The sequence below is a fragment of the Somniosus microcephalus genome, chromosome 3 (assembly GCF_052327205.1).
Source record: "Somniosus microcephalus isolate GS21.2 chromosome 3, FLI_Smic_1.0, whole genome shotgun sequence".
Lineage (NCBI taxonomy): Eukaryota > Metazoa > Chordata > Chondrichthyes > Squaliformes > Somniosidae > Somniosus > Somniosus microcephalus.
In genome coordinates, this window is record NC_140989.1 from 124270456 (window position 1) to 124282780 (window position 12325).

Consider the following 12325-nt stretch of genomic DNA (forward strand, 5'->3'; position numbering starts at 1 on the left):
AACTGAGAAAAACCTTGACAAGGTACAGACTTAGCGAACATAGCCTAGCGATCGAAAAAGGCAGACACAGGCAGACCAGGCTGCCAAGAGAGGACAGGATATGCTCTCACTGCAGTCAGGGAGTAGTGGAGACAGAGATGCACTTCTTCACAGCCTGTGGAAAATATCAGGGCATCAGGGAGAATTTCTACCAAAAATTCTCACAAATATGCCCTGAATTCAGAAATTTGAATGACGACCAAAAACTCCCATACCTACTGGGGGAGGAGAGAAGCTGTGTAGCACTGGCGGCACACTATGTTACAGCTTGCCATGAACAGAGGGACAACCAGTAAACCTAAGAAAAGAGTATATATAAATAATGCGAATGTATATTTATACACTCAGGGATATACCTGTTTATACACTGTATGAATAGAACTGCGTTTATGTGTTCAACCATAAATGTATTTTGATGCTTTGGCAACATAAGATGTACCTTATCATGCCAATAAAGCGATTTGAATTGAATTGAGTGTGGAGCAATGTGTTTGGGTGATGTGCCTGCCATAGTTGAATAGCTGTCATTGTGTGCAAGGTGTGAGATGTGGGTATGAGTGTTGGTAGGTAGAGATTCTTGGTGGGTGAGTGCTGGGGGTGTGGTGCTATGGTCAATGTCTGCAGACGGTAGTATGTAACATTTGTTGAGGCATTGACTCACCCCGACCACCTGAGTGAGGTCGCTAAATTTCTTCCTGCACTGTGTATGGGTCCTGGGGACCACAGTGCTGCCCGAGACCTAATGGGCAACCTCCCTCCACATGGCACAGAAGACTTGCAGTGAGGGCCTCCTGTCACTAGAGGACTGCCCTCCGTCTCGCCACCAACTCCTCCAATGGTCTGAAAATCTGCGGGCTCTCTCCCTGGGGCGAGGATCTGCCTTGAGTACAGCTGGTTGAGTCATCCGACTCCTTGGACTTGGCCTGCTCCTGCTTACTGACACAGGTTCACAGGCAACAATGCTGAGAATGAGGTTCTGTAGCATGTGTAAGGGGTTTTCTCCGATACTGGTCCCCCGTTAAATACAGTTCTTGGATGTCAGGATTTATAAGAACAAAATACACACGGCACAGGGTTTTGGCTCAACCTTTGATTCGTTTGTTTATTGAACACACACACACAATTACTTCCCCAGTATAAATCCCTACGATTTATATCAGGCTAACAACCCCAAAATGCAAATCCCTACGCAAGGGTCATTTGCATCGACACAATATGACACAGTTAATCCCATCCGTGATCTGACTGTTACATATACAATCACAAAGTCCTTATTGTGGTCTGACTGAAACTCACAAACTTACTCAGACTCAATCATGAAAATCCCCTCTATGATTTGACTCAAACATACAACCACCACTCCCGATTGGCTGGAGTTGATTGTAGGCCCGAATCTTTCTGCTTGCTGTTCTACCGTTGGCTTCCCACACTGCTGTCTTCGACGTGATCTTACTTTAAACCAAAACCAACTTGCAGTATCTTGACACACTTTTCCTGGCCCCCTCCTGAGCATACAATGGCCGTTTCAAAATGTGTGAATTGTCCATTGAGTAGAGATACCTTTCTGACAATGCAACCTTCCCAAAGTGACTGCGTATGCGAAGTTGTTGGTTTCTGTTAGCATTCATATTCAAATGGTTCAAGGCCCGGCCCATTGTCTAGACCTGCACTGAATACTAGTTATTCGGGGGGGGGGGGGGGGGCCATGGTCTAAGGTGAACAATGTAATCCCTTAAGGTACATGAATATGCGAATGTTCTTGTTCAGATTTTAAATTGTCTGTGATCCAGTCGTAGTTTCGGCTGCAGTGTTTGAATTAACCCTTTATTGCCGAGCCCTTTTTGCAGGCTCTGCAGTTCTGGGTTTGTATATTTCATTGTCCAATATTTTTATCTGGGGGGAGGAATCGATCCTACACATGAATAAACCTCCCCTTTAAGAACTGGAAAGAGCCTGTGACTATGATGACTTGCAATTAGACTGCACCTGATATTAGTTAGCGCTTTGAGTGTAACGCCACTGAAATAGGCCGTTAGCGCTTGATTTAGCGCTCCCATCCTTTGAGCGATGACACTGAATTTTACATACAGCGAGATTCATTAGCATCTAGTGCTAAATCTCAAACATTTCCAAAGTTAGCACCCACTCCTGGGCTATAATTAATTTCTCCCCCCTAGGAAAAAATTACTATGTTTCCTGTTGCGCCTGAAAATCTGATCGCAACTTTAAGAGAGCCTCTAATCAAGTCCAATTGCAGAAAACTCGTACATAAGGCTCTATAACTTGGGGGCGAGGTCGGTTTTATGGGCGGAGATGCGATCGGGTGGAGGGTGGAGCCGTAAAAGTTTGAGGACATTTAGGCGTAATGGCCTAGAAATTGGGTTGGGCGCCAAAGTGGTGCAAAAGTCGCCTGAGCGCAGGATTTAGCGCAGCGATCGGAGTAATAACGATCGCCAGAAATTCAGTTTCAGTGCCCCTCGAGGGACACGGGGCGAGGCTCGAGGCGCTCCGCGTCCCTCTTAGGGCGCTGAAACTGATTATCGCAGCGCAACGTGCTGCAGCGCCACACGCTGCGGCACGGCACGATGCGGTACTGCAGGCCTTCCTCCCACTGTTAAGGGGGAGGTGCCTGCAACAGCGCGATCCCCGCTCGCGAGTGCCGGCAAATGAGCCCGGCACCAAGGAGAAGTGCCGGGCTCTCGGGAAACAGCCGGCAATGCCGCGGGGGGGGGGGGGGGGGGAGGTTAGGAGGCCAGGGACAGAGGTGCTGGCAGGCGGCCGCCGAAAAAGCGGCCGCCCCGCACCTCCACCTTAACTTGCGCCGCTGCCAGCACAGTAAGGCCCCGTGAACCGGGCGCGGGTAGCGAACGGCGCAACTGCGGCGTTCGCTACCAAATATCGAAATATCGCGAATGGGGCGCTGCGCACACCGATGATGTCATCGGTGGCGGCGCAGCGCAACAGGCTAACGCCACCATTAGCGCCCCTCCTGAATATCGCGGGAGGCGCAGCCAGTGGCGCTACAGCCACTGACTGCCTCTTTAGGCGCTAACAGGTGGCGCTACTCACCCAATTTCTCCCCCAATATACTTACGTGCGTAACTCACGGCAAAGTTCCACAATCTTTTAGCCATGTAATTGGTTTGCGCTCGGTTATGTGTCTCTCTGGGCGGAAATTCAAGACCATTGAATAGATCAGCAGTTAAAATTATGACCACGGATACATCAACAAGTCTAATTTATATGGTCAACTATAAATGACAGCATAAAAATTTGAACTCAGTAAAATGGATACTGGACTTAGAAGTGAATCCCCTAAATTCCTCCTTTCTATGAACAGCTCTGAGCTCTGTATCTGCTCTCATTGTCGTGATGGCTTTCTGTATGAATTAAAATACGGTTGGCTCTCGAGCAGAACCTGTGCTGATCCAAAAATTTCATCTGAGTTCAAACACTTGAGAGGATACAAATACAACATAAACTTGTACCGAAGTAACACGTCACTGTAAACCCAGCCCACACAAAGCTCAGAGCTCATTTACATGCGCATAATGTTCTACAGTACTTTGCACAAAAGCATAAAACTTCAGGTTTGACGGTGGTTTTCACGGAGTTTGTAGTTTTCAGTTACTTTTCCTCGCGCTGTGTTGATCTGCTGTAATATATTTGTTGGTGCTAGCGGCTCAGTACAATGTTAAAGAGGCAAGTCGGCGCTTGGGTGCGAGGAGCTGAGTGCAACTATTTAGTACACTCTGGTTTCTCTTCAGATCGTATAAATCTTTCGCCTTTTACTAAAGATTTCCGTGGAGAGGAACACTCGGAGTTTTAGTTAATTTTTTGAGGCCCTGCTCTTGTGGGGCTGTGTTATTGTTGAAAAAAAGATTGATTGTTAATTGTAGATGTGGTTGCAAGCACTTACCCACGGTACGTGTGTTTGGTGAAGGTGAGATTTATGTGAAGCCGTAAAGTTGTACATTTTGTCTGTGTTGAGTTAGCTAAATGCTACTGACTTACCAATTGTATTTGTAGCATAGCAGCACAAGTAGGTGAGGGTTAGGGCTTAAGAGTTGTAATTATTATTTTCATTATCGCTCATCGGAGCATTAGTCAGGTTGTTAAGTGCTTGGGGTTTAGATAAATTGTGTTCTAGAAACATAGTAGGCCATTCGGCCCCTCGAGCCTGCTCCGCCATTCAATGAGATCATGGCTGATCATCCAAATTCAGTACCCTGTCCCTGCCTTCTCCCCATATCCCTTAATCCCTTTAGCCTTAAGAAATATATCCAACTCCTTCTTGAATATATTTAATGAATTGGCCTCTACTGCCTTCTTTGGTAGAGAATTCCACAGGTTCACCACTCTCTGGGTGAAGAAATTCCTCCTCATCTCTGTCCTAAATGGCTTACCCCTTAGACTGTGACCCCTGGTTCTGGACTCCCCGACCATCGGGAACATCCTTTCAGCATCTAGTCTGTCTAGTCCTGTCAGAATTTTATAAGTTTCGATGAGATCCCCTCTCATTCTTCTAAACTTCACTTCACCTGACGAAGGAGCAGCGCTCCGAAAGCTTGTGATTTCAAATAAAGCTGTTGGACTATAACCTGGTGTTGTGTGACTTCTTACATTTGTCCACCCCAGTCCAACATCGGCATCTCCACATCATCTTCTAAACTCCAGCGAGTACAAGCCCAATCGACCCAATCTCTCCTTGTACATCATTCCTGCCATCTCCGGTATCAGCCTGGTGAATCTTCGCTGAACTCCTTCCATGGCAAGAACATCCTTCCTCAGATAAGGTGACCAAAACTGCACACAGTACTCAAGGTGTGGTCTCACCAAGGCCCTGTACAACTGCAGCAGCACATCCTTGCTCCTGTACTCAAACCCTTTCGCTATGAAGGCCAACATACCATTTGCCTTCTTCACCGCCTGCTGCACCTGCATGCTTACCTTCAGCGACTGGTGCACAAGGACACCCAGGTCTCGTTGCACTTCCCCTTCTCCCAATCTATTGCCATTCAGATAATAGTCTGCCTTTCTGTTTTTGACACCAAAGTGGATAACCTCGCATTTATCCACGTTATATCGCATCTGCCACGCTCTGCCCAATCACCCAACCTGTCCAAATCATCCTGGAGTTTCTCGGTATCCTCCTCACAGCACACACGCCCACCCAGCTTTGTGTCATCTGCAAACTTGGAGATATTACATCTAGTTCCCTTATCTAGATCATTAATGTATATTGTGAATAGCTGGGGTCCAAGGACCGATCCCTGCGGTACCCCACTAGTCGCTGCCTGCCACTCGGAAAAAGACCCGTTAATTCCTACTCTCTGCTTTCTGTCCACCAACCAGTTCTCCATCCAAGTCAATACCTTGCCCCCAATCCCATGTGCATTAACTTTACACGCTAATCTCTTATGCAGGACCTTATCAAAAGCCTTTTGAAAGTCCAAATACACCACATCTACTGGTTCTCCCTTATCTATTTTCCAAGTTACATCCTCAAAAATTCCAGTAGATTAGTCAAGCACGATTTACCTTTTGTAAATCCATGTTGACTTTGTCCGATCCTGTCACTGTTTTCCAAGTGCTCAGCTAATACATCCTTTATAATGGACTCGAGCATTTTCCCCACTACCGATGTCAGGCTTACCGGTCTGTAATTCCCCACTTTCTCTCGACCACCCTTTTTGAATAGTGGGGTAACATTAGCTACCCTCCAATCCATGGGTACAGTTCCAGATTCCAGTGAATTTTGGAAGATGATCAGCAATGCATCTACTATTTCTAGGGCCACCTCCTTAAGTACCCTAGGATGTAGATTATCAGGCCCTGGGGATTTATCGGCCTTCAATCCCGTCAATTTCCCTAACACCATTTCCCTACAAATACTGATTTCTTTCAGTTCCTCCCTCTCATCAGACCCTATGTTCGCCAACATCTCTGGGAGGTTATTTGTGCCCTCCTTTGTGAAGACAGAACCAAAATATGCATTTAATTGGTCTGCCATTTCTTTGTTCCCCATTATAACTTCCCCTGCTTCTGACTGCAAGGGACCTACACTTGATTTCACTAATCTTTTTCTCTTCACATATCTATAAAAGCTCTTACAGTCAGTTTTTATGTTCCATGCAAGCTTGCTTTCATATTCTATTTCCCCCTTCTTAATTAATCCCTTTGTCCTCCTTTGTTGAATCCTAAACTGCTCCCAATCCTCAGGGTTACCGCTTTTACTGGCCAATTTATATGCCCTCTCCTTGGATCTTATGCTATCCCTAATTTTCCTTGTTAGCCACGGTTGAGTCACCCTTTTTGTTTTATTCTTATCCCAAACTGGGATGAACAACTTCTGTAGTTTATCCATGCGGTCTTTTAATGTTTGCCATTGCCTATCCACCGTCAACCCTTTGAGTGACATTCCCCAATCAATCCTACCCAATTCGCGCCTCATACCATCGTAGTTTCCTTTATTTAAATTAAGGACCCTAGTCTCCGAGTCAACTACTTCACTCTCCATCCTAATGAAGAATTCTATCATATTATGATCGCTCTGACCCAAGGGGCCTCGTACAACAAGATTGCTAATTAATCCTCTCTCATTACATAATACCCAGTCTAAGATGGACTGATCTCTGGTTGGTTCCTCGACATATTGTTCCAGAAAACCATCCCGTAAACATTCTAGGAATTCCTCCTCCACAGTATTTTTACTAATTTGGTTAGCCCAATCTATATGTAAATTAAAGTCACCCATGATGACTGCTGTGCCCTTACTGCATGCTTCTCTAATTTCCCTTTTAATGCCATCCCCAACCTCCGTATTACTGTTTGGAGGTCTATATACCACTCCCACTAACGTTTTCTGCCCCTTGATATTTCTCAGTTCTACCCATACAGATTCTGCATCATCAGAGTTAATATCCTTCCTTTCAATTGTGTTAATCCCCTCTTTAACCAGCAATGCTACCCCACCTCCCTTTCTTTTTTGCCTATCCTTCCTAAATATTGAATACCCCTGGATGTTGAGTTCCCAGCCTTGGCCACCCTGGAGCCATGTTTCTGTAATCCCAATGAAATCATATTCGTTTACCTCTATTTGCGCAGCTAATTCATCCACCTTGTTCCGAATGCTCCTTGCATTAAGACATAAAGCCGTCAGGTTTGTTTTTTTAACGCTCTCAGACCTATATGAATTATTATTTACTGTTTGATTTAAACCGTTGAGTTCTTTGCCTTCTAATTTTGTTTTTCTCCTTCCTGTCTTTTGCTTTTTTCCTTGTTTCCCTTTCCTCTGTCTCCCTGCTCAGGTTCCCAACCCCCTGCCACTTTAGTTTAAACCCTCCCCAACAGCACTAGCAAACACTCCCCCTAGGACATCGGTCCCGGCCCTGCCCAGGTGCAAACCGTCCCGTTTGTACTGGTCCCACCTCTCCCAGAACCGGTTCCGATGTCCAAGGAATTTGAATCCCTCCCCCTTGCACCATTCCTCTCGCCACGTATTCATTTGAAATATCCTCCTATTTCTACTCTGACTAGCACGTGGCACTGGTAGCAATCCTGAGATTACTACCTTTGAGGTCCTATTTTTTAATTTACCTCCTAACTCCCTATATTCTGCTTTTAGGACCTCATCCCGTTTTTTACCTATATCGTTGGTGCCTATGTGCACCACGACAACTAGCTGTTCGCCCTCCCCCTCCAAAATGTTCAGCAGCCGCTCCGAGATGACCTTGACCCTTGCACCAGGGAGGCAACACACCATCCTGGAGTCTCGATTGTGGCCGCAAAAACGCCTATCTATTCCCCTTACAATTGAGTCCCCTATCACTATAGCTCTTCCACTCTTTTTCCTCCCAGCCTGTGCAGCAGAGCCACCCATGGTGCCAGGAAGTTGGCTGCTGCTGCCTTCCCCTGATGAGTCATCCCCCCCAACAGTATTCAAAGTGGTATATCTGTTGGAGAGGGGGATGGCCACAGGGGATTCCTGCACTACCTGCCTGCGCCTCTTACTCTGCCTGTTGGTCACCCATTCCCTTCCTGCCTGTGTACCCTTTACCTGCGGTGTGACCAACTCGCTAAATGTGATATTCACGACGTCCTCAGCATCGCGAATGCTCCAAAATGAATCCATCCGCAGCTCCAGTGCCGCAATGCGGTCTGTCAGTAGCTGCAGCTGGACACACTTCCTGCACACATGGTCATCAGGGATGCAGGAAGCATCCCTGATTTCCCACATAGAGCAGGAGGAGCATACTACGGGGCTGGGCTGTCCTGCCATGACTTACCCTTTAATTAATTAATTAATTAAAATAAAATGAATCCCACCAATTTCACTTCAATTAAATGATATACTCAAAGGCCCTTGCTTAATAGTAGTCCCCGCTACACAGCAGAGACCTTAGAAACCACAAAATTTAAGTTTAGAAAAATTTAGAAAGAAAATACTCACCAACCAATCACTTACCTGCTACTTGGTAATGTCACACTTCGATTACTTTTTGCTTCCCTCTCCCGGAAGCTGGATTGGTAAACCACCTCTGGTGCTCCCTCGCAGATCCGCCGCCTCTCCGCTCTCGGGGCTCTGGGCCTCGCTGCCTCGGGCTGCTCCTTAAGAACCTCCGCCGCCTCTGGTGCTCCCTCGCAGGTCCGCCGCCTCTCCGCTTTTGGGGCTCTTGGCCTCGCTGCCTCGGGCTGCTCCTTAAGTACCTCCGCCGCCTCTGGTGCTCCCTCGCAGGTCCGCCGCCTCTCCGCTCGGCACTCGTCGCAGAATACCCAGCCTCTGACCTGCTCTTGTAGCCACAGTGTTTATGTGGCTGGTCTAGTTAATTTTCTGGTCAATGGTGACCCCCCCCAGGATGTTGATGGTGGGGGATTCAGCGATGGTAAAGCCGTTGAATGTCAAGGGAAGGTGGTTAGACTCTCTTGTTGGAGAAAGTCATTGCCTGGCACTTATGTGGTGCTAATGTTACTTGCCACTTATCAGCCCAAGCCTGAATGTTGTCCAGGTCTTGCTGTATGTGGGTATGGAGTGCTTTATTATCTGAGGCGCTGCGAATGGAACTGAACACTGCAATTATCAGTGAACATCCCCACATCTGACCTTATGATGGAGGGAAGGTCATTGATGAAGCAGCTGAAGATGGTTGGGCCTAGGACACTGCCCTGAGGAACTCCTGTAACGATGTCCTGGGGCTGTGATGATTGGCCTCCAACAACCGCAACCATCTTCCTTTGTGCTAGGTATGACTCCACCCAGTGGAGAGTTTTCCCCCTAATTACCATTGACTTCAGTTTTACTCGGGCTCCTTGATGCCACACTCTGTCAAATGCTGCCTTGATGTCAAAGGCAGTCACTCCCCCCTCACCTCTGGAATTCAGCTCTTTTGTCCATGTTTGGACCAAGGCAGTAATGAGGTCTGGAGCTGAGTGGTCATGGTGGAACCGAAACCGAGCATCGGTGAGCAGGTTATTGGTGACTAAGTAGCGCGTGATAGCACTGTCGATGACACCTTCCATCACTTTGCTGATGATTAAGAGTGGGCTGATGGGGTGGTAATTGGCCGGATTGGATTTGCCCTGCTTTTTTGTGGACAAGACATACGTGGGCAATTTTCCACTTCATAAGAAATAAGAGCAGGTTTAGGCCATTCGGCCCCTCGAGCCTGCCCCGCCATTCAATAAGATCATGGCTGATCTTGGCCTCAACGCCACTTTCCCGCCCGCTCCACGTAACCCTTGACTCCCCTGTAGCTCAAATATATGTCTATCTCCGCCCTGAATATAAGCAATGACTCCACCTCCACAGCTCTCTGGGGTAGAGAATTCCAAAGATTCACGACCCTCTGAGAGAAGAAATTCCTTCTCATCTCCGTTTTAAATGGGCGACCCCTTATCCTGAAACTGTGCCCCCTAGTTCTAGATTCCCCCACGAGGGGAACCATCCTCTCTGCATCGACCCTGTCAAGCCCCCTCTTATATGTTTCAATAGGATCACGTCATTGGGTAAATGCCAGTGTTGTAGCTGTACTGGAACAGCTTGGCTAGAGCTGTGGCTAGTTCTGGAGCACAAGTCTTCTGCACTGCTGTTGGGATGTTGTCGGGGCCCATAACCTTTGCTGCATACAGTACTCTCAGCCATTTCTTGATATCACATGGAGTGAATCATATTAGCTGAAGACTGGCATCTGTGATGGTGGGAACCTCAGGAGGAGGCCGAGGTGGATCATCCACTTGGCATTTCTGGCTGAAGGTGTTTACGAAAGCTTCAGACTTGTCTTTTGCATTCACGTGCTGGGCTCCGCCATCATTGAGGATAGGGATGTTCATGGAGTCTCCTCCTCCCGTTAGTTGTTTAATTGTCCACTCGGACGAGACTGCTGACCAAACTGCTGACCACCCAACTTCCTTTTCTGGCTCACATGTTAGCTAACATTGTTAACTGTTCTCTCTCCTCAGGTACTGTCCCCCTCTCCCTCAAATCTGCCGCCATCACCCCTCTCCTCAAAAAAACCCTTGACCCCTCCGCCCTTGCAAACTACCGCCCCATCTCCAACCTCCCTATGCTCTGCAAAGTCCTTGACCGTGTTGTCGCCTCCCAAATCCATTTTTCCCGCAACTCCATGTTTGAATCCGTCCAATCAAGATTCAAACTTGCCAAGCATCGAAACTGCTCTTATCAAAGTCACAAATGACATCCTACTATCCCTCCTCATCCTTCTTGACTTGTCTGCAGCCTTTGACACAGTTGACCACTCCATCCTCCTCCAGCGCCTCTCCACCGTCGTCCAGCTGGGTGGGACTGCACGCACCTGGTTCCATTCTTAGCTAAATAATCGTAGCCAGAGAATCACCTGCAATGGCTTCTCTTCCCACTCCTGCATCATTATCTCTGGTTCCCCTAAGGATCTATCCTTGGCTCCCACCTATTTCTTATCTATATGCTGCCCCTTGGCGACACCATCCAAAAACACAGTGTCAGTTTCCACATGTACGCTGATGACATCCAGCTCTACCTCACCACCACTTCTCTCGCCCCCTCCACGGTCTCTAAATTGTCAGACTGCTTGTCCAACATCCAGTTCTGGATGAGCAGAAATTTTCTCCAATTAAATATTGGGAAGACCGAAGCCATTGTTTTCGGTCCCCTAGCCACTGATTCCATCCCACTCCCTAACAACTGTCTGAGGCTGAACCACACTGTTTTTTAAAATTCATTGATGGGATGTGGGCGTCGCTGGCTAGGCCTGCATTTAGTGCCCATCCCTAATTGCCCTTGAGAAGATGGTGGTGAGCCGCCTTCTTGAACCACTGCAGTCCATATGGTGTAGGTACACCCACAATGCTGTTAGGAAGGGAGCTCCAGGATTTTGGCCCAGCGACAGTGAAGGAACGGCGATACAGGTCCAAGTCAGGATGGTGTGTGGCTTGGAGGGGAACTTGTAGGTGGTGATGTTCCCATGCGTCTGCTGCCCTTGTCCTTCTAAGTGGTAGAGGTCGCGGGTTTGGAAGGTGCTGTTGAAGGAGCTTTGGCGAGTTGCTGCAGTGCATCTTGTAGATGGTACACACTGCAGCCACAGTGCGCCGGTGGTGGAGGGAGTGAATGTTGAAGGTGGTGGATGGAGTGCCAATCAAGCGGGCTGCTTTATCCTGAATGGTGTCGAGCTTCTTGAGTGTTGTTGGAGCTGCACTCATCCAGGCAAGTGGAGAGTATTCCATCACACTCCTGACTTGTGCCTTGTAGATGGTGGAAAGGCTTTGGGGAGTCAGGAGGTGAGACACTCGCCGCAGAATTCCCAGCCTCTGGCCTGCTCTTGTAACCACAGTATTTATATGGCTGGTCCAGTTCAGTTTCTGATCAATGGTAACCCCCACGATGTTGATAGTGGGGATTCAGCGATGATAATGCCATTGAATGTCAAGGGGAGATGGTTAGAGTCTCGCTTGTTGGAGATGGTCATTGCCTGGCACTTGTGTGGTGCGAGTGTTACTTGCCACTTGTCAGCCCAAGTCTGAGTGTTGTCCAGGTCTTGCTGCATATGGACACGGACTGCGTCAGTATCTGACGTGTCTCGAATGGTGCTGAACAGTGTGCAATCATCAGCGAACATCCCCACTTCTGACCTTATGATGGAGGGAAGGTCATTGATGAAACAGCTGAAGATGGTTGGGCCTAGAACACTGCCCTGAGGAACTCCTGCAGTGATGTCATGTTATTGAGATGAATGACCTCCAACAACCACAGCCAACTTCCTTTGTGCTAGGTATGATTCCAACCAATGGAGAG

The 12325-nt window shown here is 47.8% G+C and overlaps 1 protein-coding gene and 1 non-coding gene across 3 annotated transcripts in view; one reads left to right on the forward strand and one right to left on the reverse strand.

Annotated features, from left to right (window-relative positions):
- wdpcp (WD repeat containing planar cell polarity effector) overlaps positions 1-12325 on the reverse strand; it is a 322735-nt gene that overhangs the window by 133790 nt on the left and 176620 nt on the right. The window lies entirely within an intron of this gene.
- LOC147121372 (U5 spliceosomal RNA) lies at positions 3787-3900 on the forward strand. The gene has a single exon (XR_015077787.1). It is a non-coding gene; the product is annotated as a U5 spliceosomal RNA (small nuclear RNA).